General features: G+C 36.1%; 2 long non-coding RNA genes across 3 annotated transcripts in view; one reads left to right on the forward strand and one right to left on the reverse strand.

Moving 5' to 3' along the window:
- Window positions 1-23,660, reverse strand: part of LOC121028458 (uncharacterized) — a 207,809-nt gene that overhangs the window by 13,073 nt on the left and 171,076 nt on the right. Inside the window, exons 8-9 of one of the 2 annotated variants that reach the window (XR_005789236.1) lie at window positions 17,095-17,238; window positions 6,580-6,726 (exon numbers count right to left, since the gene is read on the reverse strand). This is a non-coding gene — a long non-coding RNA (uncharacterized LOC121028458). Of the gene's footprint in view, window positions 1-6,579; window positions 6,727-17,094; window positions 17,239-23,660 lie in introns of those variants that run through there. The other variant, XR_005789237.1, reaches the window with a different exon arrangement.
- The window catches only part of LOC121028459 (uncharacterized), a 78,583-nt gene that overhangs the window by 12,942 nt on the left and 41,981 nt on the right, over window positions 1-23,660 (forward strand). The window lies entirely within an intron of this gene.

A 23,660-nucleotide genomic window follows, 5' to 3' on the forward strand; every position in this document is an offset into this window, starting at 1 on the left:
GTAAATGCATCAATACATAACCAGATTTCACACCTGTAATTATAATACAGTGCCACTGGATTCATTCTAGTTGCATCTCTTTCTGTATGTGTAACTTCCCTCTCAAACACTGGGAAAATCGACTCCTATTTTCCTTAATATCTTTTACTTGTTCGATCAATCCTCCTGTATATAACTAATCTATAATTTACGTTTCCCTTTCTGTGTGGATGCTCTCCTCACTCTACTTGGACCTTGTTATCTGAGAGAGATCTCACCCTTATCAGACTCAGGCACTCAATACCAGATTGTCCCCACGTCTGTGCAGATGCCTTACTCACTCTGCTTGGGCTTTGACTCTTCACTGTGAGCAACCTCTATGCCTGTCATACTCTGCCTCACCAGATGGCTTTGTCACTGACTAGTTTAGGAAAGGAAGGGAAAGAAAGAAGGGAAGGGGAGGATAAGATACAGAGAAAGAACCACTTAGATTTTATCTTGAGGGCAAAGTGGAAATTTTGGACATTTTAAACAGATGGCTAATGTGATCCAAACTGCATTTTAGAAATATCAGCAAGACTGTTTTCTAACAATTTACTCTGTTAGTAAGTTCTTTCTTATGAACAGCATATGTGATGACTGAAGAGAGTAACTGACAGAAATAGATAAAGAAAGTAATTAAAACTGTGGTTCCTAGGCTACAAACTTTCTAATAATGCTTCATAAGAAAGAAGTAGGAAGTATAATATTTTTATTTGTTTATCTCTGCTTCTTTTGGTTTGCTTATTTTGTCAAATACATACATACACATAGGTCAGGTTAAAAAAAAACAAGGCACCTTTGAACCCGTTCCCTAAATGCCACATACTGTATTTCTGCTTGTTTTCTTTGATATGTACTACAATTAAGGTAGAATTAATTAAAGGAATACAATCTCTCAGTATTAAGTTTACTGCTTGATAGTTTTAGTACATACTATAGTAACTAATATATACATTGTAGGCATTCAGTATATTTCTTGAATGAATGAGACAATATGGCAATAAGACTGTAGATCAGTGATTCTTTAAAGTTCTTCAAATGGGAAGGACATCAGAAATGCCATAAAGATACACTGCAGGACAGACTCAAGTCATATACTTCAGAAGACATTGCAGGAGACAGGAGTCTAGTGATAATAACCTTGAGAGTTAGAATCACTTTTAACTCTTAACTGTTTCTAACAGTGGAGATAGCATACTTCATCTCTATTAATACACAGACCATTCTTGATTTATCTTTTTGAGACATCTATTCAATTCCTGAGAAGACTGATGAGAGTTTAACCGATGTGTGACCCTAATGCCTTCCCTCACTCATTCTTCTAAATAACCATGTAGATGTTTTAATTAAATCAGTGAAGAATATTTACAGCATTTAGTCTGCAAATATTGTGCACTATAGAGCCAAGTCTTCTAGTTCTATTTCTTTTCATTTATTGTTTTACTTTTTGGTTTTCATGGTGTTACTTTTTGCATTTCCCTTTTCTTACACTACCTGTCTTTGTTGTATACATTTTTTTCAAATGCTCTGTCATATCAAAAATTCTATCAGATAACGTTTTCCCCCAAAATTTCTTTCCAGTTTTCCTGCTGCCATAGGACTAACAGCTTTCCAGGTTTGTTGCCTAGCAGTGCTCTCATTTCACTGTCTCATTCTCTGTTTCTCATTTCACTGTTCTCTGGGGCTGCATCCACTTCTCTTGGGTCCTATGTCTTTCTCTTTCTTGATTTCCATGTCACTGAACCTGCTTGCTAAGGTTAGGTATAGGAGAAATTAAACTTGTGAGATCTCACATGTATGAAAATTTCTACAGGATCGTCTTTACATAAAAATATAAAGTAATTACTAGGCCACTACATTCAAATACATGTGTAATAAAGCAATCGCTTTCCCTAGCTCCTTTCCCTTAACGAGTTTGATTGAATTATGGGCAATATACTAGAGAAATGATTATAACTACTTTTCAAGACCACAGAAATCATTTGGAATCATTTTTATTAACAAACTTGGGAAGCAAACTTTAATTAATATCAATGCTTTTTATTATATATTAGAATTCATTCTCTCTAGAAATGGTTTGTATATCTACTTACCATAAGTATCTACTTGTGTGCATATTCCTATAGTACAAATCCTTAACTTAAAACTAATTTTCACGTAAAAATAGTTTCCTCTGGGGCAGCTGGGTGGCTCAGTCAGTGGAGCATCTGATTCTTGATTTCAGCTCAGGTCATGATCCCAGGTCATGGGATCCAGCCCCTCATTGGGCTCCACACTGAGTGTGCAGCCTGATTAAGATTTTCTCTCTCTCTCCTGCCCCTCTCCCCAACTCAAGCATGCTCTGTTTCTCTCTTTAAAACAAAAAAGTTGCCTCTGAGTCATCCTCATACCCTTCTCCCATTGGTTTCTTCCTCCCCAATACCACTGTCAAGAGAGTAAGTGTAGGAAAAATGTTGGAGTTTTAAAGTACTGGTCAGAGGTAAGAAAGTCATAGAACTTTGAAAAGCAGAATTAATTTAGAAGAACTAATCCTGGCTACACCTGTATATGTGGTGATTCCCAAGTCACTTTATTAAAATGACTTGACATTCTACAGATTAAAAGCTCATTTGGGTTCATATGAATTTCTTTTAAAAATGTGAACATTTCTTACAGAGTTTAGTAAAGTGATGTCAGATGGCCACACTTTAAAGAGAATTATCTCTACCTTCACCCCCTTGATGTTTCTCTGATATCTAGCTGGGACTATCAGCATTGGGTCAGAGAAAGTAAAGATAATTTTAGTGAATGGTAGAGCATGCTTAGGGCAGTTCCAAGGCATCCAAAGTGTGCACTAAGTTAACGTGGCTCTGGCATCAGTATAAAAAGGTGAAATTTGTCAGGTAAACCCACAGGAGACAGAAGAGATTCTAAGAGGGTGATTGATAGTTGAGGCAGCTGCTTCATCACAAAAAGATAACGGAAGGTGGCTAGAGGTAAACAAGAGCTAAACTGGCAGTGATAAGGCTAGGACATTTCCACATACCTCAGTGGCCTCGTACAGCCCTTAAAATAAATTCAAACTCTTTACCAGGACCCGTAAGGCTCTACAGGACTGGGCGTTTGTTTGTTTCTTCAGCCCCATCTCATACTACCACTTTCTTCTCAGCTCACTAAGTTTCAGCCACATTGGCATTCTAGCTATTTCTTGAACTTGCTAAACTTGCTCTTGCCTTAGGCCTTTGCACTTAGTGCTCTCTCCACTGGGAATACCCAGCCCCAGATCACCTGGTGTCTTTTCACATCATTCATGGCCCAGCTCAGATGTCACTTCCTCAGAAAGGTCTTCCAATTTAAAATAGACACTCTCCACTCGCACCAGCCCCCCTTCCTGGATTCTCTATCTCTTCACTCTATTTATCTTCCCAGCACTTATCACTTTCTGAAATTATCTTGTTTATTTATATCCTATTGCCTGCTTTTGCCTTGAGTCTCTAAGTGCTTGAGAGCAGAGACTTTGTCTTGTTAACTTTGTGTCCTCAGTTCCTAAAACTATGCCTGGGTTGTAGTAAGTATTCAATAAATATATGTTGAATAAATAACTAAATAAATGAGCTGCAGAGATGATGGAGTAGGAATTAAAACAGAACATCAGCTTTTTGGTCTGAGAGGATGGAAGGACTGGGGGTAGGGAAAAGCTATGATGTAGCAGACAATGTGTTAGGATGGATTTGCCTTCTGACATGGAAAAGTTACTACCCTTGCTGAACGTCACCTTCCTCAGCTGTGAAACGAAGATAATTCTTGTAATATGTGCAATTTAAAGATTCAGCTAGGTGAAATAATGAATACATAAATGTATACATAAAGAGTAAGGTACAGAGAAGGTACCCAATAAATAGTAGACATTATTACCATCAACACTGAGCCAAATAAATTTCTGCATGCTTAGTATGCTGACATCGACGATGGGAAAGCTTAGAAACTTCCTATTCAATTTTCTTATTTTTCTAAAATATGCCTTCTTAGGGGCACCTGGGTGGCTCAGTCAGTTAAGCATCTGACTTAACTTAGGTCATGATCTCACAGCTTGTGAGTTTGAGCCCCGCGTCGGGCTCTGTGCTGGCAGCTCAGAGCCTGGATCCTGCCTCGGATTCTGTGTCTCTCTCTCTCTCTCTCTGACCCTCCCCTGCTCACACTCTGTCTCTGTCACCTCCCAAAATAAATAAACATTAAAAAAAATAAATAAAATATGCCTTTTTATACAATTTATAATATGTTTATAAAGGTAACAGTAACTTTAGTGTATTTTGCATATCAAATAAAATATTCATATAGACTCGGTTTTCAGATGCAGCCAAATAATAAATTGGACCATAAAGTATGAATACTGTACCTAGTGATGAAATAGTAGTATACATGAATAGAAGAGACATAATGGTTGGTCATAAAATATGATTAACCTAGTTGAAACAAAAGGCCTTAGTACCTCACAAGTGGTGAACTCATTAGTGGGTTATAGGAGTTCCACATGAGTGAAGAAATCATGTATAATGGTTGCTCATTACATACCCTATTTATTCTTAGGGTGCCTTTTTGAAGCTTGTTTTTTCAATTAAGTTTAAGCAAGAAGAGAGAAAAGTATGATATAAGAATATACCAACTATATTTAAAAACAGTATTATTATTGGAACGTGGTCTGTATCAATCACAAGAATCTTAACCCTTAATGATAAAAGTGAGTTTGGTCTGTATTCCGTGTATGACCACACCATTTAACACTGCTTTCAAATCAAGACTTTTATGAAGCAGAACCTTTTGATGGGCTATTTCTATTCCCTCTCCTTTTTATTACCATTACTGCTTCTGTAGCCTGTTTCCTCACCACTTCTGTGACTTTGGGTAGTATAATTAACCTTGCTGGGCCTCAGTTTCTACATTTGTAATCAGATAAGAAGGACACCAATATTGCCAACTGTACCTCATAACTCAAAACATGACAATACTTGTGAATGTTGGAAGCACTTTAAAATATCATATGCATGCAGTATGTGATTACAGAGAATTTAGTATAGTGCCTTTTATAGAATGGGTGGTCCATAAATATTAACTGAATGAACAGAACCATTGTGATAAGTGGCCCAGCCTTGTTACACAGAGATTGGAGGGTTAGGAGCCTGACTTACCTCTCTTACATATGTTTTGTATCTGTAAGTGTCGGGTAATAAACAGGAAACACACAAATGATTGTCTCATATTTCTCTCCATTAAAATAATTTGAGAATTAAATTTTGACTATATTTCACCAATGCTAAGGTTTTTTTGTACACAGTAGCAAATGTTTTAAACATTTCTTCATTTGAAAACTTTGTACCCTTTAAACTGGTTTGCAAGTGTTTATTTAAATTCTGGTTAGTTAACACACAGTGGTAATATTAGTTTCAGGCGTAGAATTTAGTGATTCATCGCTTATATACAACACCCAGTGCTCATCACAAGTAAACTGGTTTTCAATAGGAATTAGTAATTTAGTTAGATTTTTAAATGTATTGAAATAATTTAATACACTGCAGTATTTGCTCAAAATGTTCATATTTGAATAAAATTTTGTGCTTGCACCTTTAGACAACACTATAGTGTCATGAGAATGCTATGTACTCAAATTTCAAAGGCCTTGTTAAAATAATCACAGGAATAATCTCTGATAGTTTATGACCAAAGGGCACAAATTATAGGCTAAGCTAATTAAATTAGTGATCAACTTTTTTTTTTACCCAATGAAATAGATTAATACAGGCTATTCATTTGATTAATGCAGACCAAAATATGTTACTGTTTCTCAAGAGCAAAATTTCAATCTGAAGCACCCAGTTACCAAAAATTTCTTTTAATTTGCCAATTAATTGCATCAGTCACTCTTATGTATCTTTTCAACAATGTTCAGGAGAGTAGAAATAGTTAAGAGTAGTTTTCAGCTGGAAGAGGTCATAGACTCAATGGCAGTACTAATGGGGGAAAAAATTATACCTAGTTGATGAAGGCAAAAAGACTTCAAAGATTAATTTTCAAAGTAGCTACTAAGCAAATTCAAAACATCTTTGGGTTGGGTTGCTAGCCTAATTCTATACCGACATTTTAAATGGCTTCATTTCATATAGGTGTTTAGTAAAAGGCAATATAGGGTAAGGTTGAGAGCATGGACCCTGGAGCCAGACATGTGGGTTTGAACCCTAGGTATAATACGTAGGAACAGTGTGATCTTGATCTTACTACTTAACTCACTGGGTCTCAATTTCTTCATCTGCAAAATGTGGATAATAAGTCCTCACCTAACAGGCTGCAGGCTTTAACAGTCAAGCACTTAGACACAGAATAAATTATAAATGTATCAACTATTACCAGAATAAAGAAAATATGTACTTAAATGAGCCATGATAATTGTAATCATAATGTGATACATGATAATTGTATGTATTACATAGATATATGTATAGATAGATACAGAAATGACAAATGAAGCAGTGTTGTAGTAGTAGTAAACTGAAAATTATGTCTTAGATGAGGAATATACTGCTCGTACTGAGATGGAAGCATAAACAAGACTTCCTCCTTTTACTTCCTGCCAAAGATTAAAACTTTACCTTTTTATAATGGATATGGGTTGAAGCAAAGCTGTGTTGACTTGGATTGGCACATTTTCGGAATCACTATTGTACTCCTTAAATACTGAGGATACAGGAAGGAAAGATAAAAATCAAATAGAATAATTCCTAGCCATAGACGTTTATATTTTTAATAACTTGATTCTATAGGATTTATTATCTAGCACTACAACACTTAGATCTATTCATAGGGCTTAAAAAATAAGTTCTACCGCTCTGAATCCAATTTAGGGCATACGAAAATTCTTGATGTTTAAAAAAGTCCTCAGAAATAGAGAAGCCTCCCTTATTGAAATAAAATACTAAGTCTTCCATGATTTGAGTCAGGTAATGTTTTAATTTTAATAAAGTTGGCCTTTGTCTGAATGGGACAAAATAAACAGATTGGCTAGTTCCTAAACCCTGTTACAGACAAAAAATATTTCTTAATACATGCTTAGGCCTTAGAGTTCAAGAAAGCAGGCATTCCTGGCAGTTAGTGGTAGTGATCACTGAGCACCTCTAAGTAGGAGAACATAAAGGTAAAAACAAAAGCTCAAAAGAAAGCATCTATCTTCTCAATGAGCAATCTCCTGCTTGGTTCTTAATTGCTAAAATGTGATTTAACTTCTTATCAGGTGTTGTAATAGGATAGACTTTCCTTAGAAACTTTTATTTTTAACTATATAAAATTCATAAAAGCATTATTATATTTGCATACCTTCTTGCAATTTTTCAAGGTAATAATACATATTCTCTATTACTATATTTAGCTATGATTTTTTCCTGCTATATAATATTCCACTGGGAGAATTTATCATAATTTTATTATTTTGTGGATAGACATTTGTATTGTTTCTAGTTTTCTTCTTGCTTTTATATATAAATTTTCTGTAATCATAATGAAGGCATAATATTTGCTGAATAAAAGCAAGGTACATTTGTCTAGATGACATACTTGCATAAAGCTCAAGAACAAGAAAAACTTTGTGATACCTTGTTTGGAAGTGTGTGCAGATATAAAGAAAACTATTTTTTAAGTAACAAAATGTTAAACATAAAATGCATAACAGTGTTGCTGAGGATAAGATGGGGAAAAGCACGCTTATGAAAAAGCATTTGTAATATTCTTTTTTTTTATTATTTAAAAAAATTTTTTAACGTTTATTTTACTTTTTTTGAGACAGAGAGAGACAGAGCACGAACAGGTGAGGGTCAGAGAGAGAGAGGGAGACACATAATCTGAAACAAGCTCCAGGCTCTGAGCTGTCAGCACAGAGCCTGACGCGGGGATCGAACTCACAAACTGTGAGATCATGACCTGAGCTGAAGTCGGATGCTTAACCAACTGAGCTACCCAGGCACCCCTGTAATATTCTTTTAAAAATATATTTATGGTGAGTTCAAGAAGGCCCCTTCTTAAAAATATGCTTTCTAACTTATGTAATATTTTTATGTGTAAAATGTAAATTTTTTTTATATTAGAAAATATTATATTTGTTCTTCAAACCAACTCTATGAGGCAGGTGGAGTAGATACAATTGTCCTTTTTTTACAGATAAGGGAAATGATATTTAAGTAATTTACCCAAGGTAAAATTGATGGTAAATTTTGGAGGGGGACTAGAAACATCTTTTCATTAATCAATCAATTAATTAATTTAATAAGCATTTCCTCTGTTACTCCTCCTCTCTGGGAGAGGCACTACCTTCCATCTATAATGACTCAGCTACAAACCTGAGAATCATTCACAATGCTTCCCTATTTCTACTTCTACAACTAATTAGTTACCAATTCCAACTAATATTATCTCCTTAATAGACTTAAGTCAGTTCCCTTCTCATCATTCCCAGGGTCATGACCTTATAGATCAATCTATCTTCATTTTACCCTCAGATTGAGACAACCATCTTCTTACCTTGTCTCCAGTCAATTACTAGTCTTATCTCAATCAAATCCACTGTCAGAGTGAAAACCAGAGTGCCTGTTTTAACATTTGACTCTGACTTCCATTCCTAATATGCTTTTAATGGCTCCATATTCCCTCCAGGATGAAGTTGATGCTTCTCATTATGGCACTACGAAGCCCTCCACAGCCTGGCTCCTGCTGATGCTTCTAGATTTGTTCCTTACTATTCCACCAGCTCATGCAATACTAACTACTTTCTGGTTTCCAGGACACAGACTCTTTTAAAGACACAGGCCTGGAAATAATTCCTTTTGGAAATCTACATCTCATCAGACATATTACAGCAAACCCACGTTCCACATGAAGAGGAGCTTACAAAAAACTAGGATTTGAGCAGAGTTGTGGTTGACTGGTTGACATAATACCTTATTTTATAAAATAGAATGAATTTCATCAATTCATTCAATACTTATTAGGTGCCTACTACAGACTAGTCTCTATTTTAGGTCCTGAAATACTTCTGTGAACAAAATAGGTAAGTTCCTACTTTTGTGGAGTCTACATTCTGTTTTTAACTATATTTTGCTATAATTATTGATTCACTTAATTTAAAAATTTCCCCCTTTACTATTTCAGAACAACAAAAAAAAGATTTTTTTTTTTTTTTGGTCTCAAACAGTTTTGCCATCTTTTGAAAGCTCACTGGCCTTTAGCACAGTGCGTCTAGTACTGTCTACTGGGTAAATCAGCCCAGTTAAGATATTATCATGACTCCTGTCCCCAAACTTTACACATGCTGCTGCCTCTGCCTGCTGCAATTTTCTACTCCATTCTCTACTCTCTAACCCAGTTGAATTTATTTACTTAGTTAGCTCTAATGTATCTTTCCACAGTAAACTCAGTCTGCCATCGCCAGACATCTTTGCCTATCTAATGCACCAGCCCTCCCCCCAAGTACAGAGCAAATCCAATAAAATTGTATCATATTGATTTCTTGCTCAAAATCTTCCATTGGCATCCTATCATGCTTAGAATAAAATCCAGAGTCCTTACCATGGTTTTTACAAGATTTTATATCATTTGGCCATTGGCCAACTTTCCTAGTTCATTTCCTTCTAGTCTTCTTACTCCTCCCTCTGTTCCAGTTATGCTGGCCTTCTTGATGTTGTGACACATGCCAAATATGCTCCTGTCCCAGGACCTTTGCATATGCTGTTGTTCTCAGCTTGAAGTGTTCTTCTTCACATACTAGCATGACTTGCTTCCTTACCTCGTTTTTAAAATCTGCTCACAACTTGCCTTTATGAAAAGTTTTCCCTAAACCCTCTACCTAAAGTAGGGCTTTCCTGTTACTCTCTTTCTTCTTTCCAGACTTTTTAATTTCTTTGTTGTATTTACCATTATTCTGACATTGCCTTACATAGTTGGTTGTTTATTGTAGGTCCCACTCATCATAATATAAACCCTATGAACTCTTGTCTGTTTTGTTCACTGCTAAATCCCAACACCTACAAGTGTGTCTGATACATAGTAGGTGATCAATAACTGTATTTTGAATGAGTGAATGAATGAATGAATGGCACCAACCACAATAAGCTAGAGTCCCTATAGGTATTAAATCAGAGGGACATGTACTCCTCTATGTCCTCTTATAGCAGGCTGCATTATTGAAAACCTGTTTATTTGCTTCTTTTCCCGACTTTACTGTCACCTGCTAATGCACAGAAACTGTCTTATCTTAATGCTTAGTATACGGTGGGACTAGAGTAGGCGCAATTAACATTTGCCATGAGAAAATGCATTGAGTGTTCTTCACTGTGCAAGGTACTGAGCTAGGTGTTCGGAATTTAAATTTGTTATCAGTCTAGAATAAGCGCCAGTTAGCAAACACAGATAGCCTAATCACATTGACCAACTTCCCCCTTAATGCTCTCCAGTACTTTCCAGTCCTATAGAGCTTAATAATTCTTCCCTCTGTTGTTTCCCCTACACTGAGTTCAATTTCTCTACCTTATTGCAATAGTAATGACCCCTGTTACAACAGTCTTAAATAAAGCCTTCCTTGTTTAACTTTCTTGAGTGCAATTTTCCTTTGAAAGTTCCCATCATGTGTCTTTGTTCTCTCTTCAGTTTCTGCTGCTCTGTTACATAGTAAGAACCAATTTGTTCATTTCCTTAACCAAAGCTAGTCTCAAACCTGAGTCATGGTATAGACCCCTTTTATAAAGAGGGGTAAAAAATAAACTTCTTGCAGACCTCTAAACCTATGGAAACATATTTTTCTTTAAAATGTATACCACAGTGGGGCACCTGGGTGGCTCAGTCGGTTAAGCATCTGACTTCGGCTCAGGTCATGATTTCATGGTTTGTGAGTTCAAGCCTGCGGGCAGCTCAGAGCCTGGAGCCTGCTTTGGATTCTGTGTCTCCCTCCTTCCCTCTCCGCCCCTCCCCTGCTTGCACGCTGTCTATCTCTCTAAATAAATAAACATTAAAAACATTAAAAAAAATAAAAAATAAAATGTATACCACAAAAGAGAACTTTTATAACTGGTATCTTTAAAAAGATTATCATCAAAATGAAAAAAATTTCAAACACTATTTTGGAAATTTTGACCCTGAAGTTGCATGTCTTCTTTCCTTCTAAGTTTTCCAGAGATCCTGGGAAAACAGTTTGAGAAACTAGTTCGAACCATGACCAATTTTCTTCCTGGTGAGATAACTATTTTCATGAAAGATATGTGGTAAGAGTTCACTTTGAATTTTAACATATATAATATATATATATATATTATTGTTTATTTCTTTTTGAGAGAGAGAGACAAGAGCGTGAGTGGGGGAGGGGCAAAGAGAAGGAGACACAGAATCCAAAGCAGCCTCCAAACTGAGGTGTCAGCACAGAGCCCGATGTGGGGCTCGAACCCACAAACTGCGATATCATGACCAGTGCCAAAGTTTGATTCTCAACCAACTGAGCCACCCAGGTGCCCTGAATTTTAACTTTATATTTTGGATTTTGTTTTAACTTTCTATTCTAAAGAAAGTGCTTTAAGAGCCCCCCCCCCCAAAAAAACCACCAAAAACAAAAAATGGACAGTGAGAATCACTGGCCCACAAAGGAAGTTTCTATTAAAGAAGCCTGGCCTTTAACATGTAAAGCTATAATTGAGAATTTCCTTTATTTGTTTACTTTTAATTTACTCTCTGGTGGGCATATTTAAAGCCCTATAATTCTGCCCTCTAAGTGTGTGAGGTTGGCCATTGATACAAACTGTTTATCAGCCTCTCTACTCTCCTTTTAGAAAGGACTGTTTAATGGCTTTGATGTGTAACAACTGGCAGGTGACAGTCTGGGATTGCCGCATGCTACTTAAACAAATGATTTGCCCATATAGACCCAGGGATTCATGGTATGAAGGTAGCAACATTTACATGAATACTAGGAAAAAACTACAAATAGGTTGATTTTGCTTAAAATGATTTTGCTTTACAAGGTGCTTTTTCAAAGAAAAGTTCCATCTGCATCTTAATTGGTATTAACTTTTAAATACTACTAGGCAGTGTTTTCTTGCTTATCTGTGTATAACATGCAAATAATATATCTGAAAATTTCCTAGGATGAACTATGCAACATATCGTAGGAACACATAAGACAGTCAAATTCCTTGTGGATCTTTTCTCCCTCAGATTCATGTTCATTCCTTTACAAAACCAATTACTCAGACAGGTCCTGAACAACACAATAGAGATAACTATTTAATATTTTCCAGCTAGTATTAATAATTTATAATTTCAAAGAACTCAAGCATAATGCATACACTATTTACAGCAATCTGGACGGACATATGGAGGGGAAACTTGCAGAAGGGTATTCAGCACCTAGGACTTTTTGTCAGAAACAGCAGAAGCTGTGGTAGGCAGGCAGGTGGGGTTGGAGGAGAACAGGACCACAGGAAGGCAAGAGCAACTAAATATGTATATTCTGTTCAGGGTTGTGAAAGCCAAGAATGCAAGCTGAAGGAATTCCTGAGATACCAACTCCTAAAAGATTTGTGGATTTCAGGTTGTTGATATTAAATCTAAATATACTGGGATGAAATAGTTGGTAGAGTTGGGGTTTTTTTGTTTGTTTTTTTTTGTTTTTTGCCCCTTATACAGGTTTCTTTTTTTTTTTTTTTTTTTTTTGGCACGTTCCTGGTTGATTCATATAGTATGTGATCCATAAATGTGGATTAACTAAAATACAAGAATCTTCTGGCTCTAATTCTATTGCAAAGCACACATATGTTAGCTTTTCTACTCTGAAGAGAAAGGTAAAATCAGTGTCGTTTAAGGCAGCAGAGGCTTTAATGAGGGTGAGTCATAGCACTCAGGGAGGCAAACCTATTTATTTTTATTACACAACATGTTTAACTGGGACCATTTTAAAAAGGCCAAATGACAGACAGGGGCCAAGATTAGATGCATCCTCAGTAGACAGCTGGCATGCCCTGCCAGAACAGGATTTAGAGGAGTGTAGCTGGTAAGAAAAGCCAACAATTGGGGGAAGGGGGAAGTGGAGAAAAATAAGCTCCCTGAAGAAAGTAAAAAAAAAAAAAAAAAAGAAAGAAAAAGAAAAAAGAAACAGGTCACAGTAATTTCCCTCAGGACTAAAATGTGTGACATAGCTTTTGCATTAAATCAGAAATTTCAGAGTAAGAGGAACTAGGAAAGAACCTAAACCATGGGGAATAATGTCGCTATTGTCTTTGGGAGGGCTCAAATAAAAAGTTACTGAGTCTTTTCCAAACCAACTAGCTTAATGGTGTGCTATTTCTCAAAAAGAACTTGCTTCTAGGAAAAAGGAATTAGGCGTGTTTTCCTATTTCACATTTAATTACACTAGTGAATTTGATAACTAATCGGCTAAGGTGCATATGGTGAAAAGAAACTTCCTTGCACTGCAGCAAAAATGTATTCCAACACTTACCAGGTGACCTAATATTGTACATATGACATCATGGAAGCAAATTAATTGTTGGCCATTCCCAAAAGTTATGATGCTGTTTCTAGCTTCCTCTAAAAATGACTGTCCTATCTATAGTCAGTCTTTTCATGGATGTCACTTGAATTTAAACTAAGCAGGGTGCCTGGGTGGTTCAGTTGGTTAAGCCTCTGACTCTTGGTTTCAGCTGAGGTCAGGATCTCACACTTTCATGAGTTCGAGCCCCACATTGGGCTCTGCACTGGCAGCACAGAGCCTGCTTGGGACTCTCTCTCTCTCTCTTCCTCTCTCTTTGCCCCTCCCCAGCTCATGCTGTCTCTGTCTCTCTCAAAATAAATAAACTTAAAAAAAAATAACTAACTAGGCAATAATTTAGGGCATGAGCTTGCATTTGGGCTTTGAGGATCTTCCCTTGAACACATGTTTTTAAACTTTTTTCCAGAAGCTATATAAAAAAATTGTCCAAGCTTAAAACAAGTGAAGAGCTACCCAGAAATGAATGGTGTTCTGAGATGCATGAATCCAAGAGTCAAAGGTTTCATGTGCTAAATAAACATAGAAAAGAGGCAAAGATGTCTTCTGGATCCGAACTACAGAAGTTTCAGGGGAAGTTGGAGTTGCACTGTATACTAGAACACTGCGAGAGAGAGACGGGGCTCTGTGCCCAAGTCCTGAGCGATACAGGGGAAAGAGGCGGTGCCTCTGTTTTGTCAGAAACTCAATAAATTTTTGTTGACATAATAAGGATGACTTTTGATATGGCAGTTATGAATAATTCTGCAAGGTACAAAAGTTGCTACAGAAAGTTAAATTTAACTATAAAATCATACAGAAATTTTCCAATAAGTTGAAAGTTGTGTAGTTGTAATGTCTCAATGCATTACATTTGGGGGGAGGATGTAGGAAACAAAATGGAGAGAACAATATAAAGTGATTTTTAAAAATTAAAGCATAAAAGATGACAAGTTTGTTAGATGTTATATGATGACTTTCTCATTCAGAACTACTAAAAGATAATTGTTTCTTTGATGAAATACATATTTTCCACATATACATATATATTTGATGTATATCCTCATGTATATTTTTCCTAACAGTGAACAAAATGAGTCTTTATAAGTTAAAAAAATCTAAATATAAACAATATAATGCATTCCTAGCAAACTGTTGCTGTGAAATATGAACGGTATAGGTCAATGACTATATCAAAAAAACTAAGATTTTGAGAATATGTATCTATTTAATACATAAATCCATATACTTATGGCACAGAGCATTGATTTAAATGTGGGGAAAGATCTCCTTAAAGCAAATAATTTCAGGTCACTTTGTGTGTAGAAAGATGATTCTTATGGCAGTCCCTCAAATAACAAGGAGAGAAAAAGGGGGATAATTTAATTAAGGTGCTTTTAAAATTTTTTTAGTTTCCTAGCATGGCTGCTGAGAGTGGAGCCCAGAGTAAGTAAACAGAAAGTAAGGAGGAGAAGTGTGAAGAATGTAGGAAGAGAGGACCTAGGGAGATTGTCTTAGCCATTGGGAAATTGCTAGGGAACGTGAAAGAACAAGGGATTTCATCTTGAACTAGAAGTTGTCTGTTATGCAATCCTAAAAACATAAACCTTGTCTTTGTCTTCAGATTTTCAGGGTTCGGTAGAGACTTTGTCAGTTTTTTATCACAAAAATATTTTGATATACACTATGGTAAATTGAGCTTCAGAGGGACAACTATATCTATTTTTAACATACACTGCTTTGACAGTCCAAAAAAGTTTTTATTATGGAAAATTTCAATAACATAACAAGGTAGAGATTAATATAATTAACTTATCATCTAACTTAAAAAATGGTCAACTCATAGTTGATTTTGCTTTATAAAATCCACTACATCCTCCACTGCCTGCCTGCCTTGGACTATTGTGAAGCAAATGCCAAACATCGTATCATTTTATTCATAAATATTTCAGTGTATTTCTTTAAAATATAAGGATTTAACAAAAAAAACTCATGATACCATTATCCTGCATAAATTTTTTATCAATATTTACCAAATATTTTACCAATAATTTCTTTTCATAATCATCTAGCCACTGTTCAACTTTTCCTAATTGTCTCATAAGTATTTTTAACTCTTTCAAGTTCACATCCATATAAGGTCCAAATTTTGCAACTGATCAATGTATGTCTTCTCCTTCTTTTACTCCAAAGCTTTCCTTTCCATGTCTCTCTTTTAATTCCTATAAATTTACATTTTTATGAAAATGGGCTATATGTCCATTAGAGTCTAGATTGTGCATGACTAGTAAATTATAACAAAATTTTGAATTTTACCAATTAGATGAGAAAATATATCTCAGTGGATTTTAACTTATTACATGTGATACTGAGCATCATTTCACATATTTGAGAGCCACATGCCTTGATTTCTTTTTTGTGATCTTACTACTCATATCTCTTGTCCATTATTCTATTGTGTTGTTGATTATTTTCTTCTCTACTTTTATAAGTCTTTTATGTATTAAGGATATTAATTCTTTGGGACATAAATTGAAAATATTTTTGTCCAAGTGTGTCATTTGTCTTTTATTTTGGTGTGGTGGTTGTGTGTGTGTGTGTGTGTGTGTGTGTGTGTGTGTGTGTGTCTTGATATACAAATAAAAATTTATTTTTATGTAGTCTGCTATGTTAGAGGCTACATAGCGTAAAGAGCCTGGCTCAAATCTCTCTTCTCCTAGAGCTAAGATATTATTATCTCTGAGTTTTTCTTCCTTTCCTTTTTAATCTCAGTTTCATTGAGGTATAATGAACAAATATAATAATAATAAATCGTGGTAATTTGATATATGTATACATTGTGAAAAGATTCCTCCCCACCATCTAGTTAATTAGTACAACCATCACCTCACATATTTATCTCTTTTTGGGTGTATATGAGAAGAGTTAGGTCTATTCTCATTGCAAGTTTCATTATACAATAGAGTGTTATCAATTATATATAATTTGTGGAATGAATTTGATAAGCTGATGCTATCTACTGTAGCACTTTTGTGAGCCTGAAATAAGCCTACCTGTGTAAAACTCCATCACTTGCTGGCTATTATAAAATAGCTGTTCAATAAATACTAGTTCTCTCTTCCCAACACCCTTTTCTATGCTATATGTACGCAGCCTAATGATACAGAATGAATCATGTCTTTGCCTTGAGATTCTAGGGAAGAATAGCTTTTCCTCGGGTAAGGTCAGTGGATGTCAAATACTGTCCCAGGAAGCTGAGCTGCATCTCTTAACCTTTTCCAGATTATAAAAAATCTCCTTGGATTGCCAAAATGAACTGGAATATTTACGCTCTTATGAAGCATGACTTATCAGGTTAATTTAAGAGCTCAAGTGTTTCAGAGGACATTCGTTAGTTGGATTAGAAACATCTTATTAACCAGCAGAACTTATCATAGCATTACCTGGCTCTATAATTAGAGGTTACTAGGAGTCATGGGGAGAAATTAATAAGGTAACAATAAAAATAACAATGAAGATTACTCTTCTGATGAATGCAAAAATTGATGTACCTTTCAAGGCTGCAAGAAGCTCTAGATGATTGTGTAGGACGATGTCTGCTTCTAAGGAGACATAATATAAATGCCCACCATCCACTGTGTGGATGAGTTATGAAAATTGGATCCAGGCTGATCTGAAGAGTTCTGGGAAAATCTCTAGAAAGAAAGAAACGTTGAGATAAAACAAATTAATAAGTGAGACATATATATTTAACTTCAGAAAATAATTATTTAGGGACAGTTATTAACACATATTTAAGAATGATGGAGATGGGGTGCCTGGGTGGCTCAGTCAGTTAAGTGTCAGACTTCGGCTCAGGTCATGATCTCATGGTTCGTGAGTTTGAACCCCACGATGGGCTCTGTGCTGACAGCTTGGAGCCTGGAGCCTACTTCGGATTCTGTGTCTCCCTCTCTCTCTGTCCCTCCCCTGCTCGCTTTCTGTCTCTCTGTCAAAATAAATAAACATTAAAGAATTTAAAAAAAAAGAATGATGGAGATAATTACATATGAATCCCTTCTCATGAAATTAGGTTTTGAAGGACCTTTACTTGAAATCTTCTTGTTATCAGTTAGACAGTAGTCTTCATTTTAGCCATTTCATTGATCACCATAGAATTAACCCCTCAAATTATTCTGGGTAAGTATGGATTTACATTATAAACTACAAAAGTTGGTCTACAGACATGACAGACATGGCAAAAGAAATTAACACTTCAAAACACTACCAATTTAGTGACCTACTTTTAAGGAAGATTAACCTATAGTGAGGATGTGAAACTAAATTAAATTCCAGTTAAATACAAATATTTTTCTTCACATACTGAGTCATCTGATTCAGACCCCGCAGGGTGCAGTGTTACCTTGCTTGGTGAACTGCATAATTATTTATAGAGTTTCTCAGCATAAAGCTTACCCCTTATCTAACTTTACACAGGCAGTCTAGTTAGTGACTCTCATAGAGATACCCTGCTGCATAATATGGTCCCACATGGTAGGTCAGGGCCCAGATGCCCCTTTTTCCATTCTTTGTTGATGGTTTGAAAATATCAGGACAATGACTGCATGCCACATTGGTTTCATAATTCCTAATCTAATGTCTCTACAGGGGGCTCTAATTCCATATAATGTGTATAAAACACAGAGATAATTGTCACTTATTATTGAGAATGGAGGTTCAAGGACCTATTGTGAAGCTTTGTACTTATTGATGGAATTCTAAAACTAGGTTATAAAAAAGTCATTTCTTGATGAAACATTAATGATAAATAACAAGCCTTCAGGAGGCTAAAATACTTAACACTCAAAGACATTTCCATTTGAAGCATTTTAAGAATATGAACTAATGGAATGCAAATTGTATTTCTCATAGGGTACAATATTAGTTCTACGATGAAACTGATTCAGTGTTAATTGAATGAAATCTTTTAAGTTCTTAAAAGTAACAATTTGTATGTGTTTTAAAGAGAATGATTTTTGACTTAGATAATGTATATGGTTGACATTAGGCCAATTAGACATGTTTCTCTTGCTTAAGAATAGGGGAAGAGAAAAACTTCATAGAAACAGTGGTGAGAACATTTTCTTACTGCCTAAAGTAGAAATGAATCAGAAAAGAGAAATACAGGATACCGTTGTTATCTAAGGGAAAGCCTCCTGGAGCCAGAAAGAACTTGATAAAGTCAAGATCAAGTTGCCCATTTTCTTTGAAGGTTGTAACATTATCCTAAACATAGCTTTAAGAAAATTCTGTAGAATAACTGGGATGCATAAAAGTTTGAGGGACTAATGCCAGGTTGTCAATGTATTAATTTGCAGTTAGAATGGGGACAATCATATGGGACTAGAATACTCAATTGTATTCTAGTATTGTATTCTCTCTCTATAATCAAGCTCTACACTTAAAACTAACTCATAATCAAGAAGATGCTATTTCAGAGTAGAATCTGAACAAAAAGAGTTAAATGAATTAAATATGGAATTGCTTCATACTAAGGTGCCTTAACACTCCCCTCTCACGAAGTAAGGGGTTTGCCAATGGCACTGAAATCAGTAAAGTTCATCAGTTATCACCACCTCTATCCATCTACACTGGAGGAATAGCCTTGCCATTTGGATTGAAGATACCTGATGGCTAAGGGCTCTTTCTCTACCATACAGAGTGTTTGAATGGGCACTTCTAGCAGCAGCCTATATTACTCTCTTTCTATTTCTGTGCTGATGAGTTTCCTTGTTGAGGGACATATTACTTTTGTGTGTGTGTGTGTGTGTACGTGTATGTGCAATGTACATGTGTATAATCAGACTGGAGTAAGCCTGGTTGTATGGCCTATCAGTCATCCTGTCTCTTTCCAGTGACTGCTTATAGCTTTACCAATTTATTACTTGTTGCTTTTAAAATTTACTTCTCTGTGGACAAGTTCACTTATTTCCAAGATCTTTGAGGGACATCTCTGTGTAGCCCCATACTTACTAATTAAATGTTATTCTATACTTTCTCTTAGCAAAATAAACAAAGGATAAATGGCTGTGGCATAACAAAATTCTGACAATTAATCAAACTGTTCTACCTCTTCAGCAAATGAACTTTTTTTTTAGTAGTGCTAAACAAATTTCCATTTGATGGTACAATGATTTAGTATAATGAATAATTTGAATTATCTGTGGTTGTAACTATCTGTTGAATGATTTAAAGCATATGAGCACCACTCATATAAATCCTATATAATCATCATATGAGCTGACATAACATCAGGGAAAAAATTCGAGATTTGTTCCCAAGCTTGGGCTCCATATTATCTCCACTTAGTCCTTTGTCCTAGTTTGTTCTGAATGTAAGCTTTATAACATTATTATGAACAAAAAAAAAAATGCTATCTTCTTATTGCATATAAAAGAAAGGTGGAGTTTTAACCAGTAAAAACAAGCTACCCCATCTAATTTTTTCACAAACTGTGATCCTGGGATTTGTATGAAAGTATCACTGGACGATGCTGAATAATACTGCATGAGCGAGGGCTTGCGTGTAGTACTTTGAATTACCTCATGATATTTGCTTTAAGAAGATCAACTCTGCTTTCCAAATTCTATTAAAAAATCAATTTGGTTGCTAAAATCAGGACTCTCATTTAAAATTTTTTCAAGACATTAGTCAATCCCTTTGTGAATAACTAATTCTTTATGGGCAATATCAGCACTTTAGAAGTTACCTTATTGAAACCACAATGCTAGCTGGCAATAGAGTGCTTTCTTGCATCACCTCTAGTATAGTAGATAGAATCCTGAGCTAAGAGTTAAAAGATCTAGATTTTAATCCTGATCAACCCTATGATTGCAAACAAATTATTTAATCCTTGTCTATTGGTCTCTGTCATGGGTTGAATTGTATCCCCTCAAATTCATATGTTGAAATCCTAAGCCTTAGTACCTCAGAATACGACCTTATTGGAGATAGAATCTTTACAGAGGAATCAAGTTAAAAATGAGGCCATGGGATAGACTCTAATCCGATAGGATGGATGTTCCTCTAAGAAGGGAAAATTTGAATAGAGACATACAGCGAGAACTATGCAAACATAAAATTAGGGCAGAGCCCTGGATCAGATCTTTCCCTCATGGCCCTCAAAAGGAACTGGCACTGACAACAACTTGATTTCAGACTTCAGAAATTTGAAACAATAAGTTTTTGTTGTTTAAGTCACTCAGTTTGTGGTACTTTGTTATGGCAGCCCTAGCAAACTAATACAGCTTCTTTAATGCCAAGAGGTAACAATGAAATCCTTCTAGATCAGCCCTCCAGAACTTTTAGCTTCTCTTGTGCTTTAATGAAATTATTCTCCTATCTCTGTGCTGTTACAATCATATTTCTGAAAGGCAGATCTGGTCTTGTCCGTGTCTTGCTTAAAGCTCTTCAATGAAACACCTACAGAGTTAAGTAAGATTCATTCCCCCACATATGGCAGACAGTGCTTTTCATGGTCTGATCCAAAGCCACCTTTTCAGGTAAGCTTTTTGACCCCTAAATGTCATTGTTGTCCATTTTCTCCCTGAAGAGTCCTGCCCTTTCCTTCAGTTTGGAGATGGTGACCGAGTGCAAGGGAATTTTGGGAACAGGAGCCTTGATAGTGTTGATTACAAGGGAGAGGAGATGTGAAATGGGAGGAAGAAAGAAAAAATGGTAATATCACATAGTCTTTGTGTAAAACTTCACTGATTAATGTTTTGGTCCAAACAAAATGAATTTGAAGGTATACACTCAGATTTTTTTGTGTTGTCAAAAATTTTCCAAACTTCCGGTGGCATGAATTGCTGCTCTGTGAAATATTTTTAAAATTAAAATGTGGCGCCTGGGTGGCGCAGTCGGTTGAGCGTCCAACTTCAGCCAGGTCACGATCTCGCAGTCCGTGAGTTCGAGCCCCGCGTCAGGCTCTGGGCTGATGGCTCAGAGCCTGGAGCCTGTTTCCGATTCTGTGTCTCCCTCTCTCTCTGCCCCTCCCCCGTTCATGCTCTGTCTCTCTCTGTCCCAAAAATAAATAAATAAATAAAAAGTTGAAAAAAAAATTAAAATGTAACGTTTTATATATGAAGGCAGATACCTTAATAAAGCTTTTCTATGTGCCCAGTCAAGACTAGTAAGCTTTCCTCAATGTTGACCTAGTACACTGTCTAAACCTCTTCTCTTCATCATGCATTACAGGAGGCAAATACAGTCCTCCACCTCACAAGACTGTCAGCTATTTGAAGTCAAGGATCGCATTGTAATTATTTCTTCCAATTTATTATATATAGCAAAATAAATAACTTTAATATAATTTTTAAGATATTAAAGTATACATAATTTTCTAAGAAATTACTATAGTATTGTCATATACCAGCTGTTCATATACAACTCCAAAATTGCATGGAAGAATCAAAACCTATCCTTTAAATTTTTTTTTAAATTTATTTTAGAGAGAGATAGAGAGCAAGCAAGCGGGCGAGAGGGGAAAAGGGAGAGAGAGAATCTTCTTTTTTTTGACACTTATTTATTTTTGAGAGACAGAGAGAGACAGAGCATGAGTAGGGGAGGGGGAGAGAGAGAGAGGGAGACACAGAATCTGAAGCAGCCTCCTGGCTCTGAGATGTTTGTTAGCACAGAGCCTGATGCAGGACTCAAAGTCACAAACTGTGAGACCATGACCTGAGGCTGAAGTCGGATGCTCAACCAACTGAGCCCACCAGATGCCCTTAGGAGAGAGAGAATCTTAAGCAGGCTCCACTTGCAGAGTGGATCCCGACACAGGGTAGAATCTCATGACTCTGGGATCATGACCTGAGCCAAAATCAAGAGTTGGATGCTCTAGGCTCCATGCTGACAGCATGGAACCTTCTTGGGATTCTCTCTCTCCCTCACTCTCTCTTTCCCTCTCTCAAAATAAATAAAAACTTTAAAAAGGGGCTCAGATGCTCAACCGACTGAGCCACTCAGGTGCCCCCTCAAAATCTTTCTTTAAATATAAAAGTCCCTGCTACTGCTCACCTATGGGAATGAGCACAAGAGAAACAGCCCAATTGCAAGTCAACCCCTGGTTCTCGGGGTTCACTGTTGAAATCACTGTTGTTTTTTTTTTTTCTTTTTGCATAGCAGCCTTAAAAGCCCTACTTTCAGCTGCCAACTGTGGAAGACTGCCTACTCTTTGGGATGCCCTTTATCACCACCACTGGCCATGATACTCCATAATAATTTTGTTTGTACCATCCGAAACACACCTTCCAAATCCATCTAGCCATTCTCCTGTGACCCAATAACCAATATAGACAGAAACTTTATTTTAGAGATAAAGATGATAACTGGACTATACTTAGGGAGAGAAATGGCTTTGTTCACAGTCTATCAAGTCCTTTATATTTAGTATCATGTGACAATGCCTTTGGAATTTTAGGGGACCCAGTTAGTATGCAATTATATCAAAATGGAAAAGATTATCAGCAGCAGAAAGGAATTTAGGGATAGAGTTTGGGAAGTACAGGGTTGGGGAAGGATAGGGTTGGGGAAGATTAAAAGTGTGGAGGCTGTAAATGGAAAAAAAAAAACAAAAAAAAAAAGGGCAGAGCTCATAATTCACCCAGGTCCTGTGTATATATTTCTTGACTGCTCAGATGAAAATTAAATTATGGGTGGGGGGGACGTTATATTGAAGCACAAACCCTCTGAATTTTAGCAGCTTAATTGGTAGCTTTTTAAAAACTGGAAAAAGTTTTAAAATTACAAATCCAAATTCTATGAAATAGAACCATTTTAGTGCTTCCAGACCCTATTAAGTTTTAACATTTTTTCCTGAACTAAGTGTGGAAGATTAAGGTAACATAATTTGGCTCCTGGGTCAGCCTTGGCATTCTTCACCTTGCCCAGATGTATATGATTACATTTTCTATTATGTGAGCCATGGGGACATATGGTATTTTCATCAAAAAGTGATGAAAGAAAACATCTTTAGGAAAGTTGAAAATATTGCTTAACTTAGGAAACAAGTTTCTGAGACTGGTTTCTTTCTTTCTTTCTTTCTTTCTTTCTTTCTTTCTTTCTTTCTTTCTTTCTT

This window comes from Herpailurus yagouaroundi, unplaced genomic scaffold (genome assembly GCF_014898765.1).
Source record: "Herpailurus yagouaroundi ecotype Mexico unplaced genomic scaffold, PumYag 100, whole genome shotgun sequence".
NCBI lineage: Eukaryota > Metazoa > Chordata > Mammalia > Carnivora > Felidae > Herpailurus > Herpailurus yagouaroundi.